Source organism: Phyllobates terribilis, unplaced genomic scaffold, assembly GCF_046119375.1.
Source record: "Phyllobates terribilis strain yellow unplaced genomic scaffold, ASM4611937v1 Scaffold_1__5_contigs__length_1240528914, whole genome shotgun sequence".
In the NCBI taxonomy this organism is placed as follows: domain Eukaryota; kingdom Metazoa; phylum Chordata; class Amphibia; order Anura; family Dendrobatidae; genus Phyllobates; species Phyllobates terribilis.
In genome coordinates, this window is record NW_027362761.1 from 455,559,666 (window position 1) to 455,584,414 (window position 24,749).

A 24,749-nucleotide genomic window follows, 5' to 3' on the forward strand; every position below is an offset into this window, starting at 1 on the left:
TGGCATCAGTATACAGCAGGAACGGTTGGCTGTAGTCAGGGTAGACTAGGATCTCATTGCCTGTCAATTTCTCCTTCATCTCCTGAACTGACTCGGCTTGCTCCTTTTCCCAGTGGAATGGGGGATTTCTGCCTTTGGGGGACTGCCCTACCAGGAGGTCTTGCAGAGGGGCTGCTTTCTTAGTGTAGTCTTTTACAAACCTCCGGTAGTATCCTACTAGTCACAGGAACTGATGCTCCTCCTTGAGGTTCTTCGGCTCCGGCCACTTCTGGATGGCAGTGACCTTCTCCGGGTCCAGTGCTACCCCTTCTGGACTGACAGTATGCCCCAGGTACTGTACCTTTCTCTTGAGCAGGTGGCACTTTGAGGGCTTCAGCTTCATCCCATACCGGGACAGTGACTCAAATACCTCCGCCAGGTGCTTCAAGTGATCCTAATACGTCTTGGAGTACACTATCACGTCATCCAGGTATAGTAACACAGTCTTGAAGTTGCGGTGTCCCAGGCAGCACTCCATCAATCTCTGGAACGTTCCGGGGGCATTGCAGAGTCCAAACGGCATACTGTTGAACTCGCAGAGTCCCATCGGGGTGGTGAAGGCCGTCTTCTCCTGATCCTCTTCAGCCACAGCTACTTGCCAGTACCCACTAGTGAGGTCAAGGGTAGAAAAGTAATTTGCAGACTTTAAGGCAGCCAGGGACTCCTCAATACGTGATAAAGGGTATGCATCTGTATGTGTAATGTGATTTACTTGTCTGTAATCTACACACATTCTCATGCTTCCATCCTTTTACCTGTCTAGAACTAGGGGAGCTGCCCAGAGACTACAACTATCCCTTACTACCCGTGCCTTCTTCATGTCATGAAACATCTCCTTGGATTTCTGGTAGTGTGCTGGTGGTATAGGTCTGTAACGTTCTTTGATGGGTGGATGTTCACCTGTGGGGATGTGATGTTGTACCCCCTTAATCCTCCCAAAGTCAAGTGGGTGCTTGCTGAATACCTGCACGTATTCCTGAACCACCCGGTGTACACCTAGCTTCTGATGGGCAGGAGTGGTGTCTGTCCCAACATGGAGCTGTTGACACCAATCCTCTACCTGGGTTGCCGGGTCATTATCCTCCACTTCATCTGATGAGGTTAAGGACTCTGCCGTGTGTATGGAGTTGTTATTTACAGCCTGTAACTTAGCAACAGTGCCATAGCGTGGTAACCTGACCTCATCTTCCCCATAGTTGAGAAGACGGACGGGCACCCTCCCATTGCATACATCCTCTACCCCTCTGGCGGTTAAGAGTGTAGGTCTGTGCTCTGAGCTAAGGGGCTCTACTACCACCTGGTAGCTCTGTCCTTTAAGACCTATTGCTGCTCTACACCAGATAAGCATTTCACTCACTTATGGGATCACAATGGGTATGGGGTCTGTTACCCGCACATTACCAATCTCACCACCGGATAGCTTTACTTGCTGCTGGTACATCAGGGCTCGGATCTCCTTCTGGATCGCTCTTCTCTGCCCCTGTCTGGCGGCGTTAGCGAGCTGTTGGAGCAAAAACACCACTTCCTCCAAACAGTTACCAACAATGTTAGTGCCTAGTACCATATTCAGTGCTGCGTCATCAGAGACAGTCTCTGCTACAATGAGTCCCTTGTCCTTTAGCTCCACTCTCCCCACTTTTACCATCACATCCTTAACCCCGACTAGGTTAAGAGGGAGGCCGTTGGAGGCATATACTGAAAAATCTGGGTTCGGGGTTTGGAGACTGTCCATGGACCAGTATCTCTTGTAAAGGACATCAGGCATAATTGTTACCTGAGATCCAGTGTCCAGCAGGGCAGGTATCGCAATTCCGTCCAGGATTATGGACAGGAAAGGTCTTCCTCCCACGTACCTGCTGTGCCAGTCTGAGGGGCCTGCCGAGTCTATTCCTGGGTGTTGGCCCTCGGACCCAGGATTTTCTCGTTTAAAGGACAGCTCTGGATGGTGTGACCTGACTTGTGGCAGCGGTGGCAGACAGGGTCCCTCAGTGGACGGCGTTGGTCGTTGATCTTCCCAGGGGGTGGCGTTGTCCTCTTCCTCCTTCTCATCTAGGGGACATCCTCAGGGCTATCGGCTAGCAGGATCCTTTCTTCCTCCTCGGGCTCTGTCCGCAGCTGCAGGGCACTCAGTACAGTGGTCAGGGTTTTGCTCAACTGACGCACTTCAGAGTGCAGGCTGTCCAGCTCACTAGGGGACGTTGCTTGCAACTTGGCTTCAGCAGCCACCGGGGAAAAGGTGGACGCTGCAGGCACTGGGGTGGCCCCACCCTGGTAACACTGGATAGCAGTTGTTTCCAGGGGCTGCAGTCCTTTTATAGCCATGTCCTTAAGGGTGTCAAAGGTGGCATTTGGATGATCCAGGGACCACCAATGCACAGTCCTGCTCTCCTCTTGGGACCTCAGTCCCCGGATAAGCTGTTCTTTCAGCATTTTATTTTCATCATTGATGCTGGTTGGACTAACCTGTTTCAGAGCCCGCAGGGCCCCTTGTAAACGCCAGGCATAGTCCCGAACACTGTCCTCCGGTTGCTGAGAGCAGTTGTAGAACCTCATCTGGAGGTCTGTCTCAGTACGATTTTCAAAGACAGTCTGTAACTTTTTAAAGATTGCCGACACTGACTCCTGGTCTGCTGCCGACCAGGTTTCTACTTCCCGCTCCGCAGCACCAGTCAATTGTCCTAATACAACAGCGGCTCTTTGCTTGCCTGTCATAGAGTACATGTCCAGTATACAGCATATTTTCCGCTTAAATCCCGACAGGGTATCTGGTTTGCCGCTGTACTGGGGGAGCCACTTCGCTCCAGGGATGTACGGTAGGGCCATGGGTATGACAGGGGTTACAGGCCCTGCTGGTGGAGCGGCTGCTCCGGCCTGCTCGGCGTCGGGCGCGGGTTGAGCATCAGGGCGGTTAACCGGTATTCCGGCATTGTGCTGTTCCTCGGACATCCTGGCGCCCCCCTAGCGAACCGTGGCCTACCTTCTTTTCTTTTCTTCCGGTAAGCTGCAGCTCCGCAGGTGACGGTCTTCTTCAGGACCTTGCGTCGCTTGCGTCCTACGTCAGAGCGTTTTGCGATGCTCTTTCCAGGACCTGGCGCTTCCTGATTTGACGTCGAGGCGTGGGGCGTGTCCGGGGCTTTACGCGCTTTAGCAGGTACGCCCCTCAGTTTCCCACTGTTATGCCCTTCTTCCCGCTCGGCGGCCCAACAATGGCGACAATCTTCGCCAAAGTCAAATGCACAGTTTTTGATTAAAGGCGCACAGTACCCGGTGGCAACGGGCATAACACTCCGCCGTTGCAGCGGGCATGGAATCCTTTTCGTGACGCCAGGAAAGAGATGACGAGCCCAGGGGATGGGGATGACTCGGCGCCCGGGCCTTGTTGCCTGGTCTTGGGGATGTCGTGGTAGTCAGCTCCCGTGCCCGTACCCTGGGCCTCTCTTTAAAAGGGTGGATAATTATATGAAAGTTCGTGACGCCACCTGTGGTGTCTGGTGAGGATCACCAGCGCTGCGGCAGCCCACTGAGGCCGGTGTTAAGGCAGCTTGGGTGGTATAGCTCCCCACAGGTGGAGCTAGGCCTCAGGACAGCGTGGATGTAGGGATGCAGGACAGGGAGAACCAAGCCGGGTCAGGGAAGGATAGGCAGACATACAGTTCACTTCAGTACCTTTTACTGATGGAAGTTCAGGCACATTCCGGAGCACTGTAGGGTGAAGGGTGCATATCAGGATTCTCCCCAGTGAGCGGGTATAGGGCCTCCTGTTTCTGGCCCTTGTGTAGTAAGTTTCTGACCTGCCTGGAGCTAGGCCTAACTTTGTCTCTGTCCTGCACCTGCTGATTTTGTGGTAGGGCCTTCTCTTGGAGTACACGCTCCCAGCTTGCGGGGTCTCCGTGACTCCTGGCTCTGGTACATATCAGCTCTTGGGTGATCCTGGGACCTGAAGTCTTCCAGGGGTCTCCGGTTGTCTCTACAGGGGGGTATACGGCCCTGTAGACGTGGACCCGGTGTCCGGTATATGTTTTCTGGGGTGTGCTTGTACAGCTCCTCTGCCCCCAATGCTACTCACTCGAGGCCCTCACTAGGCTATACACACTAGCAGCAGCTTGCCATGCTTCACCGCTCTTATGGCGTCGGCACGCCTTGGGCTCACTAACCTGAGCTTCACTCTAGGCTTTTTCACTAGAGGAACTGAACTGAAAACTCTGTCCTTCTCTGGCTCTGAGCAGGAACTCTGTTCTCTAGACTGATCTGGACTCTGTATTCAGACCCGTACTTGCTGAACTCTCCAGAGGAACTGCTAGACTGAGCTCCACTGCAGGCTGACCTCTCTCAGGCTTCGCTACTGCAGGAAACTGAACTGCCTAGCTCCACCTTCCCTTTTTATTTCCTTAACGGGTTCCCTCTGGTGGTCTGAGGTGGAAGGTGGAGGTGTGTGTATGCTGTGGGGGCCTCTTGTGGAGAAATACATTCATGCACCCCTCTAGGATCTGTGGCACTCATGTGCAGCAGGGGCACCACAGTTGCTTACTCTCAACTAGCACCACCAGCAAGCACGTCCACATCCTTGTCCCAGCGCAGTGTTCAGTTGTTCCTACCCCAGTCCTTGGAACGCAAGTGCAAATACGGAGCCAACGCCCCACAGGCCACACTACTAAATTCCCACATTTCTCGAATGCTTGCGCTCCAAATGTTCCCTTTTAGGCTTATGGAGATGGAAGCTTTCCGCAAGCTGTTGGCAGAGGCCGTCCCTCGGTACTCGGTCCCCAGCCGCCACTATTTCTCCCGGTGTGCCATCCCTGCATTACACAAGCACGTGTCCTACAACATTAGCCGTGCCCTCAACAATGCAGTTACTGGGAAAGTCCACCTAACAACGGAGACGTGGACATGTGCTTGTGGGCAGGGACGGTACATCTCGCTGACGGCACACTGGGTCAACATAGTGCAAGCAGGGAACCAGTCAGACCTTGGGACAGAACACGTCCTCCCAACACCGAGGATTGCGGGCCCTGGGTCAATCAGGGTTGCCTCCACATTCTACAGCTCCTGCAACTCCTCCTCCTCCTCTTAAGCGTCCATCTCAGAAATTACCATATCAGTCGCAAGCTGGAAGCACTGCAGCACTGCCTCGGCCAAGCGGCAACAGACTATGCTGAAGCTAATATGCTTAGGTGACAAATCACACAACACTGAAGAGTTGTGGACAGCTCTGAAAGAGCAGGAAGATCTGTGGTTGACACCGCTGAACCTACAGCCAGGCATGGTCGTGTGTAACAATGACCGGAACCTGGTGGAGGCTCTGTGGCGAGGCGAGCTCACACATGTACCATGCCTGGCCCATGTGCTTAACCTCGTGGTTCAGCAGTTTCTCAAAATCTAGCCAGAGCTGCCGGATCTGCTTGTCAAAGTATGCCGCCTGTGTGCCCATTTTAGAAAGTCACCTATAGCTTCTGCCGCCCTTGCCGTGTTTCAGCAGCGTTTGCAGCTTCTGGCTCACCGACTGGTGTGTGATGTCCCCACGCTTTGGAACTCTACATTGCAGATGTTGGGAAGGATTTGTGAGCAGAAGAGGGCAGTTGTTGACTACCAGCATCAACAAGGCTGTCGGTATTCAGTTCATACTTCATGCATAAGACCTCAGGAGTGGACATTAATGTCAGACATATGTACCATCCGCCATAACTTTGAGGACTTCACCAAGATGATGAGCGGCAATGATGCCATAATTAGCGTCACCATCCCGCTTCTCTGTCTTCTGAAACGCTCTCTGCTCACAATCAAAATGGATGCATTGCAGGCGGAGCACAATGAGATGGAGCAAGGAACCATACAGGGTGATTACACACAGCCCAGCTTCAACTCTTCCCAATGTGGATTGGGTGATAATGAGGAAGAGGAGGAGGAGCTAGTTTCATGCGCTATAGATGGTACTACCTGCACAACTGTCATACCGTCTGTTCAGCATGGAAGGCCTGAGGACAGGGAGGAGGAGGAGGAGAGCATGGTCTGTCGTCCTCTTGGTGAGGACATGGAAGTCTTGCATGTTAGCAGTCTGGCACGCATGGCTGAGTTTATGTTATGTTGCCTTTCCCATGATCCTCGCATTCTCTAAATTTTGGGTGACAGTCATTACTGGTTGGTGACACTTCTAGACCCACGCTACAAGGAGAACTTTCTATCTCTTATTACCGAGGTGGACAGGGCTACTAAATTGGGGCAGTACCAGAAGGCCCTTGTTTCGGAATTATTAAAACAATTCCCATCTGAAAACACTGGTGGCAGAGGTCACAGTTCGTTGGACAACCAAGGACTACAGGCGAGAGAAACACAACTCCAATCCAGCAGAGGCAGGGGAACATTGTCAAAGTTTTGGGAGAGTTTCCTCAACCCTTCCCATCTTACAGGCCCTGAGGCGCGGGGTACTCTCACAAGCAGTGCAAAGTTTGGGAAGATGGTGAGGGAGTACCTTGCTGACCGTACCAATGTCCTCCATGATTCCTCTGTGCCTTATAATTATTGGGTATCCAAGCTGGGCACATGGCATGAACTGGCTCTCTATGCCTTGGAGGTCCTGCCGCTAGCGGTTTGTCAGAGCGGATTTTTAGTGCCGCTGGTGGAATTATAACTGATAAGCGCATCCGCCTGTAAACTGTAAATGCTGACAGGCTGACTCTTATAAAAATGAAGAAGGGTTGGATTGGGCCAGACTTCTCAACAAAACCAAATGATAGCAGCGCAGCATAAACTCAAATCCAGTGTCTTTTTTTGGGAGGTCTATTCCCATGCACCTCTTCACACCTACACATGAGTATACGCTTCCTGATTTTGTCTATTTGCTCCTCCGTCTCCTCATCCTCCATTACCATATCATTCACCACTATTAGTGATGAGCGAGTATGTTTTGTTAACCCTTTCGCGGAGTATGTTCGGGCGAGCACCGAGTAGTTACAGCTGCTCGGTGATATGTTTGAATCACTCCTGTGTGCATGATTTGAGACTGTTTGACAGTTTTAATACATGTGAGGAATGTCTATTTCTTACACATTCCTCACATGTATTAAAGCTGTCAAACAGTTGCAAATCATGCACACGGGAGTGATTCAAACATATCACCGAGCAGCTGTAAATACTCAGTGCTCGCCCGAGCATACTCGGCGAAAGGGTTAACAAAACATACTCGCTCATCACTAACCACTATATCTACCATATCAACTCCTCTACATGTCTTGCAAGAGGCATTAGAGTTCCTCCAAATTTTTGGCAGCTTTTGCATTCACTACGTAGGCAAGCACTATGGGAGAACCACTTCCTAATAATGGGAACATTTTTTATGAGGCCCTCTACATCTCTTCCAAAGGGCATTGGAGTGCCTCCAAATTTTTGGCAGCCGTTGCTTCACTGCATAGGCAAACACTATGGGAGACCCACTTCCTAATAATGGGAACATTGTATTTAGGAGGCTCTCTGATCTCTACATCTCTTGCAAGGGGCATTGGAGTTCCTCCAAATTTTTGGCAGCTTTTGCATTCACTGCATAGGCATACACTATGGGAGACCCACTTCCTAAAAATGGGAACATTGTTTCTAGGAGGCTCTCTGACCTCTATGTCTCTTGCAAGGGGCATTGGAGTTCCTCCAAAGTTTTGGTAGCCGTTACTTCACTGCATAGGCAAACACTATCAGAGACCCATTTCCTAATAATGGGAACATTGTTTTTAGGAGGCTCTCCGACCTCTACGTCTCTTGCAAGGGGCATTGAAGTTCTTCAAAGTTTTTGGCAGTTTTTGCATTCACTGCATAGGCAAACACTATGGGAGACACACTTCCTAATAATGGGAACATTGTTTCTAGGAGGCTCTCTGACCTCTATGTCTCTTGCAAGGGGCATTGGAGTTCCTCCAAAGTTTTGGCAACCGTTACTTCACTGCATAGGCAAACACTATTGGAGACCCATTTCCTAATAATGGGAACATTGTTTTTAGAAGACTCTCCGACCTCTACGTCCCTTGCAAGGGGCATTGGAGTTCCTCCAAATTTTTGGCAACTTTTGCATTCACTGCTTAGACAAACACTATGGGAGACCCACTTGTTAATAATGGGAACAACAAAGCATAGCCGGCTGATGGCTCTCTAACACTAGCGAGGGCCAACTGCTGGCCCCAATAAAAATAGGCTTTCAGAGTCCCTCCATCATAAATGAAACAGGATGTGTCTGATGATGTGTCACACACCACATGGACAGATAAGGTTGTAAAATGTTAAAATTACGTTTACCAGTGAATGCATTTGTCTTGGTTGAAAGCAATGCAAAAGTGCAAAAATGCATCAAAAACGCTACGTGTGAACATAGTCCAAGGTGTGGAGAAGCATTTTTGTTTTTGTATATTTATTTTGCTTTATATACATTGTATGGAATATGACAGCAATATATGAGCAATGCATAATAAATAGATAAATATAATACATTTACATGAAAAAAAAATGTTGAAAAGTTCATGGGGTATGAATACTTTTTCAAGGCATTGTATATATATGTATATGTATTGTAGGGTTTTGACAGCATAAACCGCTCATTAAGCAAACAAAAAACAGCCTTTTCTGGCACAAAAAGATAGCACAGAACCAGACTCAAAATAACAAGGTCATTTATTTTTCAACAAGACAATGACCCCAAACATACCTCCAGGCTATGTAAGGGCTATTTGACCAAGAAGGAGAGTGATGGGGTGCTACGCCAAATGACCTGACCTCCACAGTCACCAGACCTAAACCCAATCGAGATGGTTTGGAGTGAGCTGGACCGCAGAGTGAAGGCAAAAGGGCCAACAAGTGCTAAGCATCTCTGGGAACTCCTTCAAGATTGTTGAAAGACCATTTCCGGTGACTACCTCTTGAAGCTCATCAAGAGAATGCCAAGAGTGTGCAAAGCAGTCATCAAAAGCAAAAGGTGGCTACTTAGAATAACCTAGAATATAAGACATATTTTCGGTTGTTTCACACTTTTTTGTTAAGTATATAATTCCACATGTGTTAATTCATAGTTTTGATGCCTTCAGTGTGAATGTACAATTTTCATAGTCATGAAAATACAGAAAAATCTTTAAATGAGAAGGTGTGTCCAAACTTTTGGTCTGTACTGTATATACCGTATTTTTCGGACTGTAAGACGCACCGGACCATAAGACGCACCTAGGTTTTAGAGGAGGAAAGTATAAAAAAAAATGTAATAAAAAATGTGGTCATAATGTCCTGTTAAGGGGGAGGGGGTCTGCTGCTGACACTGTTATAGGGGTAATGTCCCCCAATTCTGTATCTATATCTCCCTTCCTGGTATATATGGCCCCCTCCTTCCAGTTAAACGTGGCCTTCATCCCCATATGCATGGCACCCCAATCAACTATCCTGGTATACATGGCACCCCAATCCCACATCCTGGTATGCATGGCCCCCCTTATCCCTCTTCCTGGTATGTATGGCACCCTTCATCCTGGTATGTATGACCCCCCTCACACCAATCCTGGTATGTATGGCACCTTCATCCCATATATACAAGGATGAGGGGGGCCATACATACATGGATAAAGGGGCCTATAAATACAGGGATGAGGGGGGCCACACATACAGGGATGAGGCATGAGGGGGGCCATACATACAGGGATGAGGCATGAGGGGGGCCATACATACAGGGATGAAGGGTGCCATACATACCAGGATGAGGGGGGTCATTTTATTGATTACCTAGTAGCTCATGATCTGATTTCAGGTATTGGGTTGTATTTAATATCTATTTTACTCTGTTGATTATCCCTAGCATGCATGACGTCACAAATCTACACTCTTACGTATTTACATAATGGGGGCCTGAAATCATATGGAGAAACTCACATAAATAACTTTTACAAGTTTATTTCAAAATTGCAAAATAAGATATGAATAATGCACAACATTTTAATTATAATTTTTTGTAGAAAACACCACAAAACATTATTTTTCCCAAATTTCAAAGAAAGATATGAAAAACACACAAAGGTATATACATCTAGAGTAAACTAGCTGCAGCTACATTTCTTTTCTAACTTTTTCTTTTCAATTTTATTGGTCTTCCTTCCATTTTCCCCACAAGTGGTACAATATTGCTCAGTTTTCCTCTCTAAGTTTCTTGGACAAATGAAACAACGCTTTCTTTTTCTTTCTCCTGGCCCTGAAATATCCTGAAACTGTACGCCACACCATTTCATTGCTTCTTTAGTTTGCTTTGGCAAGCATTTCATATTGCTTCGCTCCATCATATGAGGCATTACAAGTTCATGGCAAAAGGTCCTTCAAGAATAGGCGTCTCCTGTCCTTGCTCCTTGCATGGAATTCTGGATGAGTTTCTGTATAAATAATGAATGAATTCAGGGCTGCTACATCAAGCATATTTGAGAAAATTACTACAGGCCAACATCTTGTTTCCCTCTTGCATGAATATTCTCCCACCATTGCATCCATTTTTTCTACACCTCCTTTAGTTTTATTGTAATACAGGATGATTTCTGGTTTCAATTTCCTGTCATTGCTATCAATACTGCAATCATAATGCCTGGTACTGAGTAATATAATGGATTTCTCCTTCTTCGCTTTGTAAGATACCAGTGTCACTTTGTTGTTGAAACCAAAGACACTCTCAAAAAGTGCTTGCTGTGGATTGTGCTTCATTGCGTGAGGAATTTCTCGTCGGTTTGGCTTCATAGTACCAACAAGTGTAATATCTTTTTCAAGCAGAAAATTGCCCAGTGCAACATTGGTAAAATAATTGTCCATGGTAATGTTTCTACCTGAATCGTATATTGTTACAGCAAGTGTTTTCACAATCTTAGACCCTAGATCTTTCTGTTCTGGTGCATCAACTTATTTTCCACAGAAGATAAGCCCATTTATGCTGTAATAATTTGTAGAATCACACATCCAGAAGATTTTTATTCCATACTTGGCTGGTTTACTGGGCATGTATTGTATGAACTTGCAACGTCCTCTGAAGGGTACAAGTTGCTCATCTACTGTAACATTAGTATTAGGATTGTAAAGTTTGGTGCAATTTTTGATAAATATGTTCCAGATATAACTGATAGGGGCTAATTTGTCTGTTTGGAACCTCGCTGCACGAGTTCGCTTATAATCAAATCGAATATTTCTTCTAATTTCCTCATATCTGTTCACTGTCATTGTCGCTTTATAGTGTGGATCAGAAAGTGGGTCCAGAAATAATTCTCTGATTGGAACATCATACGATTTTTGACTCCCTGCCAGCAGTAAAAGTCCAATATATTCATAAAGTTCCTGTTTTGAGATACTTTTCCAGGACTTATTTTTTGCAGAAGCGATACGTCTTCCTTTTAGGTTTGAACATAAAAGGACCTCTTCTGCAATATTTTCAGAAAAAAAAGTAAAGAATACGTCTTTAGGGGAACAGTACCTGGGACTTCCCACAGCTCCTTGAGCATGTCTCACAATATTATGTATTAGAGTACGTCCGACTAATGAAGGATTACTGTCCCAAAAAACATTTGTTTTGGATGTTCTACTTATCACTTCTTCAGGATCCACAGGATCCACTTCTTCATCATCAGAAGAATCACTGGATGTGGATGTTTGATTAGCTGTTGGCAGGTACTCTTCATGGGACAAAGATAGTTCACTTTCATCATCACTTTGAAACATAATTGCTTCAATCTCTTGGTCAGTCAGACGCTTGGAGGAAGACTGTGCCATTGCTGACTAGATGTTAGCAAACTAAAAGAAAAAACAATCAACACAATCAGGTTGTCCACTCTTTGCTTGTGTGTGACACACTGTAAGGGTAAAGTGCCCCCTTCCTCCTCTCATCCTCAGCAGCTCTTATCTGTTTTACTTTCTTTTAGGTGGTGTACAATTCTCTGGATTTTTGTGGCTCACAAGCTCTACCCTTTCCAAGCTTCTTATAGAAACAAAGAGACTTAAAATGAGTCAGACTTCCTCCCAACATCATATCATCACAGGTCCTTCAGCAATTAGCTCACGGTGTATACTGTCCTCAGTACTCTCTACACAGCTCATTACTGTGTTCAGAAGGATCTGCGGTGATGTCATGGCCTTACCATTCCCTCCCAAAATCACATGACATCCTCACATGGCATGATCCACCCCCTGGCCCCTCCATCAGCAACCCTGACTACAAATAAAGAAATTCAGACACAAACACTACTGAGTACATGATAAAAATAGCAGGGGCCTAAAAGGCCCCGTTCAGTACAGATGTGGTTTTCCCCAAAAAAGCATTGTTACACCAAAATGCCTATCAAAAAAATTATATGAACAACTGGATATTACCAACAACGACATACTTGAGGAATACCTAGAATTTCAAAATTCTAACTAAAGTAATTTTTCTGATAATAGCAAAAAAGTAATCACCGGGGCCTAAAAGGCCCCCGATACGAATTGTAGGGTTATTATTTTCATAAAGCTAATCAGTGGAACAGAGTATAGTTGGGACATAATTGTCCAACTGAATATTGACTTATATATATTGATTAGCCATTACTATATTATCTCCAGGTACTAGTTATGCTACAGCTGTTTTGGATAGTATACACTTTTGATATCTTCTGTTCATTGGAACAGCTCTATATAGATCTATAGTGGATTTGTTTATTGGAGAATACTAATTATGTCATGGTTCTTGAGATATGGATACTTTGGTTTTCATTTTTTTAAACTTTGGAATTGTTCATATTTATAAGTATATAAATACAATATGTACAGTACAGACCAAAAGTTTGGACACACCTTCTCATTTAAAGATTTTTCTGTATTTTCATGACTATGAAAATTGTACATTCACACTGAAGGCATCAAAACTATGAATTAACACATGTGGAATTATATACTTAACAAAAAAAGTGTGAAACAACTGAAAATATGTCTTATATTCTAGGTTCTTCAAAGTAGCCACCTTTTGCTTTGATGACTGCTTTGCACACTCTTGGCATTCTCTTGATGAGCTTCAAGAGGTAGTCACCAGAAATGGTCTTCCAACAATCTTAAAGGAGTTCCCAGAGATGCTTAGCACTTGTTGGCCCTTTTGCCTTCACTCTGCGGTCCAGCTCACTCCAAACCATCTCAATTGGGTTCAGGTCTGGTCACTGTGGAGGCCAGGTCATCTGGCGTAGCACCCCATCACTCTCCTTCTTGGTCAAATAGCCCTTACACAGCCTGGAGGTATATTTAGGGTCATTGTCCTGTTGAAAAATAAATGATGGTCCAACTAAATGCAAACCGGATGGAATAGCATGCTGCTGCAAGATTCTGTGGTAGCCATGCTGGTTCAGTATGCCTTCAATTTTGAATAAATCCCCAACAGTGTCACCAGCAAAGCACCCCCACCCCATCACATCTCCTCCTCCATGCTTCACGGTGGGAACCAGGTATGTAGAGTCCATCTGTTCACCTTTTCTGCATCGCACAAAGAGACGGTGGTTGGAACCAAAGATCTCAAATTTGGACTCATCAGACCAAAGCACCTATTTCCACTGGTCTAATGTCCTTTCCTTGTGTTCTTTAACCCAAATGAGTCTCTTCTGCTTGTTGCCTGTCTTTAGCAGTGGTTTCCTAGCAGCTATTTTACCATGAAGGCCTGCTGCACAAAGTCTCCTCTTAACAGTTGTTGAAGAGATGTGTCTGCTGCTAGAACTCTGTGTGGCATTGACCTGGTCTCTAATCTGAGCTGCTGTTAACCTGCGATTTCTGAGGCTGGTGACTCGGATAAACTTATCCTCAGAAGCAGAGGTGACTCTTGGTCTTCATTTCCTGGGGCGGTCCTCATGTGAGCCAGTTTCTTTGTAGTGCTTTATGGTTTTTGCAACTGCACTTGGGGACACTTTCAAAGTTTTCCCAATTTTTCGTACTGACTGACCTTCATTTCTTAAAGTAATGATGGCCACTCATTTTTCTTTACTTAGCTGCCTTTTTCTTGCCATAATACAAATTCTAACAGTCTATTCAGTAAGATTATCAGCTGTGTATCCATCAGACTTCTGCACAACACAACTGATGGTCCCAACCCCATTTAAAAGGCAAGAAATCCCACTTATTAAACCTGACAGGGCACACCTGTGAAGTGAAAACCATTTCCGGTGACTACCTCTTGAAGCTCATCAAGAGAATGCCAAGAGTGTGCAAAGCAGTCATCAAAGCAAAAGGTGGCTACTTTGAAGAACCTAGATTATAAGACATATTTTCAGTTGTTTCACACTTTTTTGTTAAGTATTTAATTCCACATGTGTTAATTCATAGTTTTGATGCCTTCAGTGTGGATGTACAATTTTCATAGTCATGAAAATACAGAAAAACCTTTAAATGAGAAGGTGTGTCCAAACTTTTGGTCTGTACTGTATATATCCTTTATGTAGGTGTGCACACTGTTACCATATACTGTATGTATTATATTTTTTCTTCTTTCCTCATTATTGGTTACCAATACTTATGTAGCACCCTTTTCCTTTAGAATTGGCTGCACATCTACACTTTCTTTATGCAATAGTTGCCACTAAAGAGCCAGCTTCTCTTAGGTTAAGAGCTAATTTGAATATCTATGCATACCTATAGTTTTATAGCTTATTAAGCTTCAATTCAAGGAGAAAATGCATTATAAATAGACTTGTACACTCCGTATTCATATGTTTTTAAGCATCTGAAATGACTTGTATTACCACTGGAAATATTGTTCTTTTTCATGTTGTTGGTGTCATGAGTATGTATATTTGTATATGAAGAGTATATAAGAAGAAGCTTTGGACACACTAATTGTTGTACCTTCTGATAAATGTGAAGCAGAGAAAGGTTCTAGCGAGATCTTAGCTTCTCTATGGCACCATTATAAATAATTCATAAATCTTAATGAATATTACAATTTCATACCATCTAACATTTTCTATAGGGCAGTCTTCCAAGTCTAATTTGAAAACCCTACAGCCCTGTTCCAAATTCAATTTACTGGTAAGAAGCTAAATCATGTGCTCTTTCTCATAGTGTACAGTATATAGTAGTTTTCCCTATTTCTATATAATAATTTTACAGAACAATAAGTATTGGTTCCACTTATACATACATTTTAAGGTTTCGTCATTTTGATGGTTACTTATCAGTGATTAGGTTGTGAATATGAATTGTAGATTTTATTATTATTGATGACTTGTAAGCTAATGATGTAATGTACGAGGTAATATATTGCTACAATAATTTATGAGGGCACCAAATGTGCCATATTGCTACAGATTCAGAGCTTTACGCGAGAAGTTGGTGGTGATGTGGAATACTTTTCAATTTCCTGATGACACAAAGCTAGGAGGGATAGCTAATACTAGAGAAGAGAGAGAGAGGATTCAAAAAGACCTAAATAAACTGGAGCAGTGGGCAGCAACCAACAGAATGGTTTTTAACAGGGAAAAATGCAAAGTACTACATCTGGGCAATAAAAATGAAAAAAGCATATACAGAATGGGAGGAATAGAGCTAAGCAACAGTACATGTGAAAAAGACTTAGGTATACTAATAGATCATAGACTGAACATGAGTCAACAGTGTGATGCAGCAGCAAAAAAAGCAAATACAATTCTGGGATGTATTAACAGAAGCATACAGTCTAGATCACGTGAAGTCATTATCGGTCTTTACTCCTCTTTGGTCAGACCTCATCTGGAATACTGTGTACAGTTTTGGGCACCACATTTTAAAAAAGACATAGACAAACTGGAGCAAGTTCAGAGAAGAGCGACCAGAATGGTGACTGGTCTGCAAACCATGTCCTATGAGGAACGGTTGCAGGATTTGGGAATGTTTAGCTTGCAAAAAAGAAGACTGAGAGGAGACTTAATAGCTGTCTACAAATATGTCAAGGGCTGTCACATTGTAGAAGGATCATCTTTATTCTCATTTGCACAAGGAAAGACTAGAAGCAATGGGATGAAACTAAATGGGAGGAGACACAGATTAGATATTAGAAAAAACTTTTTGACAGTTAGGGTGATTAATGATTGGAACAGGCTGCCACGAGAGGTGGTGAGTTCCCCTTCAATGGACGTCTTCAAACAGAGGCTGGACAGACATCTGTCTGAGATGATCTAGTGAATCCTGCTTTGAGCAGGGGGTTGGACCAGATGACCCAGGAGGTCCCTTCCAACTCTACCATTCTATGATTCTATGATTCTATGATTCCTCTTGAAAATAATTTTTATTCTATTTTTTTACTGATTAATTTTTAAATATATTTAATAGAGATGAGAAAATCAGCTGAAATTTGAAAATGGGAGATTCTTTCAAAATTAGCTTGGAAATTCAATTTGCATCTCATATTTTCAGCACAAATCCAATTGGGGAAGAAAGGTTAAAATACCCTTTTCTTATACTCGCCTTCTATCTCCTGTTTTCTATCGCCTTCTCTTTTTGGGCCTATGGTGCTGCCCTTGTTCACTAAGCCTCACACCTTCACATGCACTACGAGGCATGTCATTAATGTGTGTGTAGCACCGCATGTAACAGTACAGGTGTTAGTGAACAAGGGCAGCTTCAGAGGCCTGGAAATAGAAGATGGAAGAGAGAAGAAAGACAGAGAAGCCGATTGGGCGATTGCCAGCAGCAGAAGGAGTATGGGAGGGATTGAAGAGAGATAGGAATGATATTTTCTTTTACCTCTTCCTGGCCCTCAGAATTAAGAATTTTGTTTTGCCACAATTTGTATGAATCAAATTCTATAAAATTTTGATTTTGGTAAATTTAACATTTTTCGTTAAGTTCATAACTAACTTGATTCATTACTCATTCATAGAGCTCATTAACACGACCGTATTTTCCTTTCGATCTGAGTGCAATACAACAAAACATTGTATCGCACTCAGACCAATGTTATTCTATGGACCGCAGACTGGCCCTCGTACGAGTTTGATCCAATATTCAAATCACACTCGGCCATGCAAATAAATGAGTGCATAGAAATCATCTGACTGCACTCGGATGACATCTGAGTGCAGTCCGATTTCTGCGCACTGGCACAATAGAGAAGATGGAGACATTTTGTTCTCCATCTTCTCCTCACAGTGTGCTCTGATTCTCTCATCTAAGAGAATTGCATCACACTATGCTGACACTCGGATCAAAGACTGATCAGAGTGTGATCAGAGTGTCCTTTGCATAATTGGCCCAATTCTCTTAGATGACACTAGCCACATGCTCATCTGTTGTATTTACTAATGACTCGAGCTCTATTTTTCACATACAGAAGTTAACATTCTTTGCATAAAAATAATGTGCACTAATCTAATAAATAATCTAATAATGGTACTAAAAATGTATATGCCTGCAGCAAACATTATGCGGTGCTTAGGAGTTTTTCAGCACAGCCGGTTGCCGTTTGGCCAAGGCAGTGCTGCCAGCTTGTGACTGATGTGGTCATTTCGGAAATGGAGGCCGAACAGGAGGAGGAGGTGCAGGAGTTGAACAATTTGATTACATTGAGGTTACATTAGCGAGTCTCGTTTTTATACTAAAAAGATCCTACTGTGTTATTTATTTATTTATTTATTTATTTTATGTCTCTTTAAATGCGTATTGGAGTTTGTCCTAATTTTTGGCAGCCCTTGAAATTGCTGCATATGCAATAACAGTATAGGAGACACACTCCTTAATAATGGGAAAGACAATTCAAATAGATTCTACGGTATATTCTAGAATATTAACGGTTTTATCTGAAATTCTTTTATGGGTGAGGTATCGCAGTATGGATAGCGTATAACATCGATCCAGCCAGATGTTATTGTCTTATACTGCGTCTTGCCGGTGCTGCCCAAAAAAATGTAAAATCTATTCTATTCCCTATCGATAACGCTGTTAGATGCATTTACAATAGGGACAGGTGCTGCTAGGTGGTATCATCTCCAGCTGCAGATGAGTGTTCATTCTGGTCGCATAAATGTCTTCCTCAGTCCATAACTTTATTTTTTTTTTATTTGTTTGGCCTTATATACAAGTCATTACCCTGTAATAATGTTTCTTTACATTTTTTCCATTTCAGCTTGTTTTTTGTATGTTTTTTTTTGTCAGTCCATAAAAGTGATGTAATACTCTGTCAACATTGTTCACACATATGCTATTTGTCAGCAGCCAACTGTGAATAGGTTTGAACCCACAACTGAAATACTTTAAATGGAGTGTAATATTTGACACGCTCACAATAATTGCTGTATTATTAGGGCAGTCATATGGGATAACGTCTGATGGCCACGGTTTCAGGCAGTTGCCTAATAGTATGGTATTTGTCAGCGACCAAGTGTCAATTGGTTCAACAAAACATAGGTGGCTGACTTTAAATGGAGTGGAATATTTGGCACGCTCCACAAAATTTTTGTATTAATATGTCAGTCATATGGATTACGTTCGTCTGATCATTGAGAAAAGTTCCTCTGCTTCTACAATGTCATAATATGAGTAAAAATAAAAAAGTCTGGCTGTATTCTGTGAACAAGCAAATTGAGCTGTAAAATGGTGTACGCTGACACAGTGCTACAATCTATAAATGGAGAACAATATTTTCCTCGTTCACTACAAATGGCTGGATTTGAACTGCAGTTACATGTGATACGTGTGACGGAGAACCACAGTTTCAAATAGCAGGCATGTAGTTTACTAATACTATTCTTCACAGAGACCTAGTGTGAATAGCTTGACTGACACACTGAAACAAAATGGAAGGCAGAAATGTCTGATTTTGGAACGCTGTTATATGTAATACGTCTGACAGAGAACCACAGTTTTAAATAGCACGCCTGTAGTTTACTAATACTATTCTTCACAGAGACCTGGTGTGAATAGCTTGACCGAGACACTGCAATGAAATTGAAGGCAGAATGTCTGATTTTGGAATGCTCTTATATGTGATACGTCTGACAAAGAACAACGGTTGGTTTAAATAGCAGGCCTGTAGTTTACTAATACTATTCTTCTCAGAGACCTAGTGTGAATAGTTTAACCGACACACTGCAACAAAATGGAAGGCAGAAATGGATGATTTTTGAACGCTGTTATATGTGATACGTCTGACAGAGAACAACAGTTGGTTTTAAATAGCAGGCCTGTAGTTTACTAATACTATTCTTCACAGAGACCTAGTGTGAATAGTTTGACCGACACACTGCAATGAAATGGAAGGCAGAAATGGATGATTTTGGAACGCTGTTATATGTGATACGTCTGACAGAGAACTACGGTTGGTTTTAAATAGCGAGCCTGTAGTTTACTAATACTATTCTTCACAGAGACCTAGTGTGAATAGCTTGACCAACACACTGCAACAAAATGGAAAAGGAGGCCAATATTTTCCACGTTCAGTTCAAATTTCTGGATTTTTATTGATGTAATATGGAAAAGATCTGGCTGTATTCTGAAGTGCTAACAACAAATGGAGCAGAAAAATGGTGTACTCTGGATTGCTTCTTAAGCAAATAACCAGTATTAAGGAAAAAAAAATTTGCCCTGGCCCCTGATACCGGGGCTATGTCTACAAATATTTTTCACAGCAGGATCACTCAGAAGTTGAACATGCAATGGACCCTCTTGTGCTGTATCATGCACTGCAGTCTGTCACATACCCTGCCTGCCTTGGTTTTTAAGGAAATAACCAGGATAAAGGTAAAAAAAATTCCCCTGGCCCCTGATACCTGGAGCTATGTCTACAAATGTCTGTAAGAACAGCAGCAGCAGGAACATGCTATGGACCCTCTTGCACTATATGCATTGCAGTCTGCCACATACACTGCCTGCCTGCCTAACTCCTGCTATCACCCCTGAATATATGCAGCTGGATTAGTCCTCAGAAGGACTGTTAGTTCTGATGGATGTATATATATATTTTGTGGAATGCTTATACTAGCTATAAACAAGAAAATCTCTCAAGACTCAGCAGTAGCTCTCCCTACTCTGCCTGTTTCCAGGGTAGACTGTGATGAGCATAGCGATGCCAGGTCTTGTGTAGACCTGACGACGCTGTGCGGCCAGCCAATCACTGTAATGCCCACAACCAACATGACTATGGCATTACAGTTCGTGGCAAGCAATCCCTGCATGTTCATTGGCTCTCTAAAGAGCACTCAACACACAGGGCGTGGACCCGATTTCTCACCAGAGCAACCCGGAAATACTCGCTGAGCTTGTCAAGCACCGTGATGCTCGGGCGAGTACCAAGCAGTGGCGAGCACGTTCGCTCATCACTAGTCATTACATTATACACCAAATGCTGCCTTCACCTGTAAGGAACAGCCAGCCTAAGAAGAGGGGGCATGGCCTGTGGCAGGCTGCTCATAGCTCCAGCCCCATGATATCTGTCCTATTTAGTCCAAGAACAGACAGACAGACAGGGAATATATAGACAGACAGGGGATATATAGACAGACAGGGTATATAATGACAGGCAGACAGGAGATATGTAGATAGACAGACAGGCAATACATAGACAGAGAGACAGGGGATAGACAGACAGGATATATATAGACAGACGGACAAGGGATATATAGACAGACAGGGGATATATAGACAGACAGACAGAGGATATATAGACAGGCAGATGGGATATAAAGACAGACAGATATGGCACATATAGATATATATGGGATAGAAAGATAGATAATAGATACAGTGGGGAAGATAAGTATTTGATACCGATTTTGCAAGTTTTACCACCTACAAAGAATGAAGAGGTCTGTAATTTTTATTGTAGGTACACTTCAACTGTGAGAGCCAGAATCTAAAAAGAAAAACCAGAAAATCACATTGTATGATCTGTAAATAATTAAATTTCATTTTATTGTATGAAATAAGTATTTGATCACCAACCAGCAAGAATTCTGGCTCTCACAGACCTGTTAGTTGTTCTTTAATAAGCCTTCCTACTCTGCACTCATTACCTGTAGTAAGTGCACCTATTTGAACTCGTTACCGGTCTAAAAGACACCTGTCCACACACTCAATCCATCACACTCCAACCTCTCCACCATGGCCAAGACCAAAGAGCTGTCTAAGGACACCAGGGACAAAATTGAAGACCTTCACAAGGCTGAGATGGGCTACAGGACATAAGGCAAGCAGCTTGGTGAGAAGGCAATGACTGTTGCACAATTATTAGAAAATGGAAGAAACACAAGATGACTGTCAAGTTTCCTTGGTCTGGGGTAAGGATGATTCTGAGAAAGGTCAGGAATCAGCCCAGAACTACATGGGAGGACCTGGTCAATGAACTGAAGAAAGAGCTGGGACCACAGTCTCAAACATTACAGTTAGAAACACAATACACCCTCATGGATTAAAATTCTGCAAGGCACACAAGGTCCCCCTGGTCATGCCAGCACAAGTCCAGGCCCATTTGAAGATTGCCAATGACCATTTGGATGATTCAGAGGAGGCATGGGAGAAGGTCATGTGGTCATATGAGACCCCAAAATAGAACTTTTTTGTATCAACTCCACTCGCTGTGTTTTGAGGAAGAAGGATGAGTACAACTCCAAGAACACTATCCCAACCATAAAGCATGGTGGGGGAAACATCACACTTTGGGGGTGCGTTTATGGAATGGGGACAGGACGACAGCACCGTATGGAAGGGAGGATGGATTAGGTCATGCATTGTGGGCAACAACCTCCTTCCTTCAGTAAGAGCATTGAAGATAGGTGGTGGCTGGGTCTTCCAGCATAACAATGACCCGAAACACACAAATAAGCCAACTAAAGAGTGGCTCCGTAAGAAGCATTTCAAGGTTCTGGAGTGGCCTAGCCAGTCTCCAGACCTGAACTCAATAGAAACTTTTTGGAGGGAGCTGAAACTCAATGTTGCCCTGCGACAGCCCCAAAACCCGAAAGATCTGGAGAAGATCTGTACGGAGGAGTGGGCCAAAATCCCTGCTGCAGTGTGTGCAAACTTGGTCAAGAACTACAGGAAATATCTGATCTCTGCAATTGAAAACAAAGGTTTCTGTACCAAATATTAATTTTTATTTTTTTACTGTATCAAATACTTATTTCATACAATAAAATGCAAATTAATTATGTACAAATCATACAATGCGATTTTCTGGAATTTTTTTCAAGATTCTGTCTCTTACAGTTGAAGTGTACCTATGATAAAAATTACAGACCTCTCCATTTCTGAAGGTCTTTTGCAGTCAAGAGGGGGTTCTGATTTGCCTCTCTAGCAATCCTACTAGCAGCTCTCACTGAAATTTTGCTTGGTCTTCCAGACCTTATCTTGACCTCCAAGTTCCTCCTAACTGACATTTCTTAATTACATTTCAAACTGAGGAAAGGGCAACTTGAAAACTCTTTGCTATCTTCTTATAGCCCTTTTCTGCTTTGTGGGCCTCCATTATTTTTAATTTCAGAGTGCTAGGCAGCTGCTCAGAAGAAACCATGGCTGCTTTTTTTGGCACAAGGTTAGAGGAGGCTGGGTTTTTATAAAGCTGGAAAATTTGCATCACCTGTCCTTTCCAAACAATGATAGTAAACAAGTCATAACCATAACAGGCTAATTAAGGTCTGAAACTTTGGTCAAAGTTATGTGCACACACAAATTTCCAATGGTGCCCAAACTTTTGCATCGGCCCATTGTCCATTTTGTAATTTTTAAAAAGAAAAAAATTACAATATATATATATATTTTTGCCTAAAATACAAAGAAAATGTGTAATCTTTAACTTTACGTCTTTTGAAAATAATTTCATTTTCAACTTGCTTAACTGTTCACAATAACAGTAATTTTAACCAGGGGTGCCCAAACTTTTACATACCATGGTATCTTATATTAGACATAATTGTCTTTGATATTAATTGGTTCTGGGACAACTGTTGTAAGTGGAAAACATTGTAAATTGAGATCATAAGTTTACCCTCCCTCTTAAAGGGGCCGTGCGCGCCATCCTACAGAGTCCCCGGCCAATGGCCGGAGGACTGCCCCTATATAAGTCACCTCCTCCAAAATGGAGGTGCCTGTGCAAGGTTGTTGTTCTGTGTGCTATCACTTGCTTCAGCCCTCAGGTCCCACTGCCTGTCAGTCCTGCTCGTCAGTGTGTCTACAGTCCAGCCCGCCAGCCTGTCTATAGTTCTGCCGCCAGCCTGCTTACATGGAAGCACCTGCCAGTTACCTGTCGTGCCCGCCAGCCTGCTACCAGGAAGCATCTGTCTGTTACCAGTAGTGCCCGCCAGCCTGCTTACCTGGAGCACCTGCCAGTTACCTGTCGTGCCCGCCAGCCAGCCTACCTGGAGCACCTACCCGTTACCTGTCATGCCCGCCAGCTCGCCTACCCGGAGCACCCATCTGACTATCTGCCGAACCAGCCTGCTTAGCTACCCGGACCACCCGTCAGCCTTCCTGCCGTGCTCATCCACTGTACCGGTCAGTTTCTGCCATTTGACCCATGGGAGCTACCTGCTCTCACACAAGGTCGGTCCCAGAGTGGCACCTGGTCCCCCTGCTCGGTCCCTCCCTGGTTCACGGAGTCGATTGTGCCGCCGTGCGACCTTGGTCAGGCCGAGTAGGCACTTAGTCATGCCCCTCTGGTCCCTTCTTGCACCGAAGCACAGAGGTTCCACCACTCGGACTCGTAACACTTTATATGTTGAATGTGGTTTCAAGTTACCCCAAAAAGATCATTGTATGTTAAAAATATTTTAACTTGAGGCCATTGTTGCTTGATAGACCAAAGTTTGGTTTTCTTCATTTTGAAGGAAAGCTAATTTGCAAACTTTTTTTCCCATGGAATACAAATTTTCATATACAAGCTGGATCTTAGAATATTAATATAAGATAATAGGATATGCCAAGAAAGGAAGAATTGTTTGTTAGTTTTTTAAAGTCACTGTAGCAATGAAAGCGGGCAAATTCATAAGTAAATGTTGGATAGGCAAAAGATATAATAGTTATATATTTCTGTATCCTTTGCCCCGGGTATAAGGAAGTTTGGCTACAGCTCAGACAATATAGCTGCATCAATCCTCCTTTTTGATGCTTGCATTTTGATTATTTTATAACAACATATACATTATTTAGTTAACTTCATAGTCTAGTTCAATATGTAAGAGAGAAAGCTTCGATGACTGTTTCTGTGTAAGCTATGAGTTTGCTGAATGGCAGCAGGTTTTTACTATGTAATCTGACAGCAGCACGAGGTAGGGAGAGAGATCCAGGTTCCAGAGATGTATCACTTAGTTTACTGGGTACAACAATGAGGCCAAATTCACATGTTCAGTATTTGGTCAATATCTTACATCATTTTTTGTAAGCCCAAATAAGAAATGGAACACTCAAAGGAAAAGTATAATAGAAACACGTCACCACTTCTGCATTTTTTACCCACTCCTGGTTTGGGCTTACAAATACTGATGTAAAAGACTGATCAAATAGTGAACGTGTGAACATGGTCTTAAAATCACAAATCTAGCAGAGCTCAGTTGTTGAGCTGTGTATAACCCCGCACACACCACAGCTTTCTGTGTACATTGTATAGTGACAGAGCTAATTAGTGCTGGGGACATGGTTGTGTAAGGGTGTGACAGAGACTGTCATGTTCCTGCCCTGAAGACAACAATTGTAAAGTGTGCACTGTGACATGTGGCTTCATTATGGCTTATGGTGTAATGTAAAATGTGATGCATAGAGCT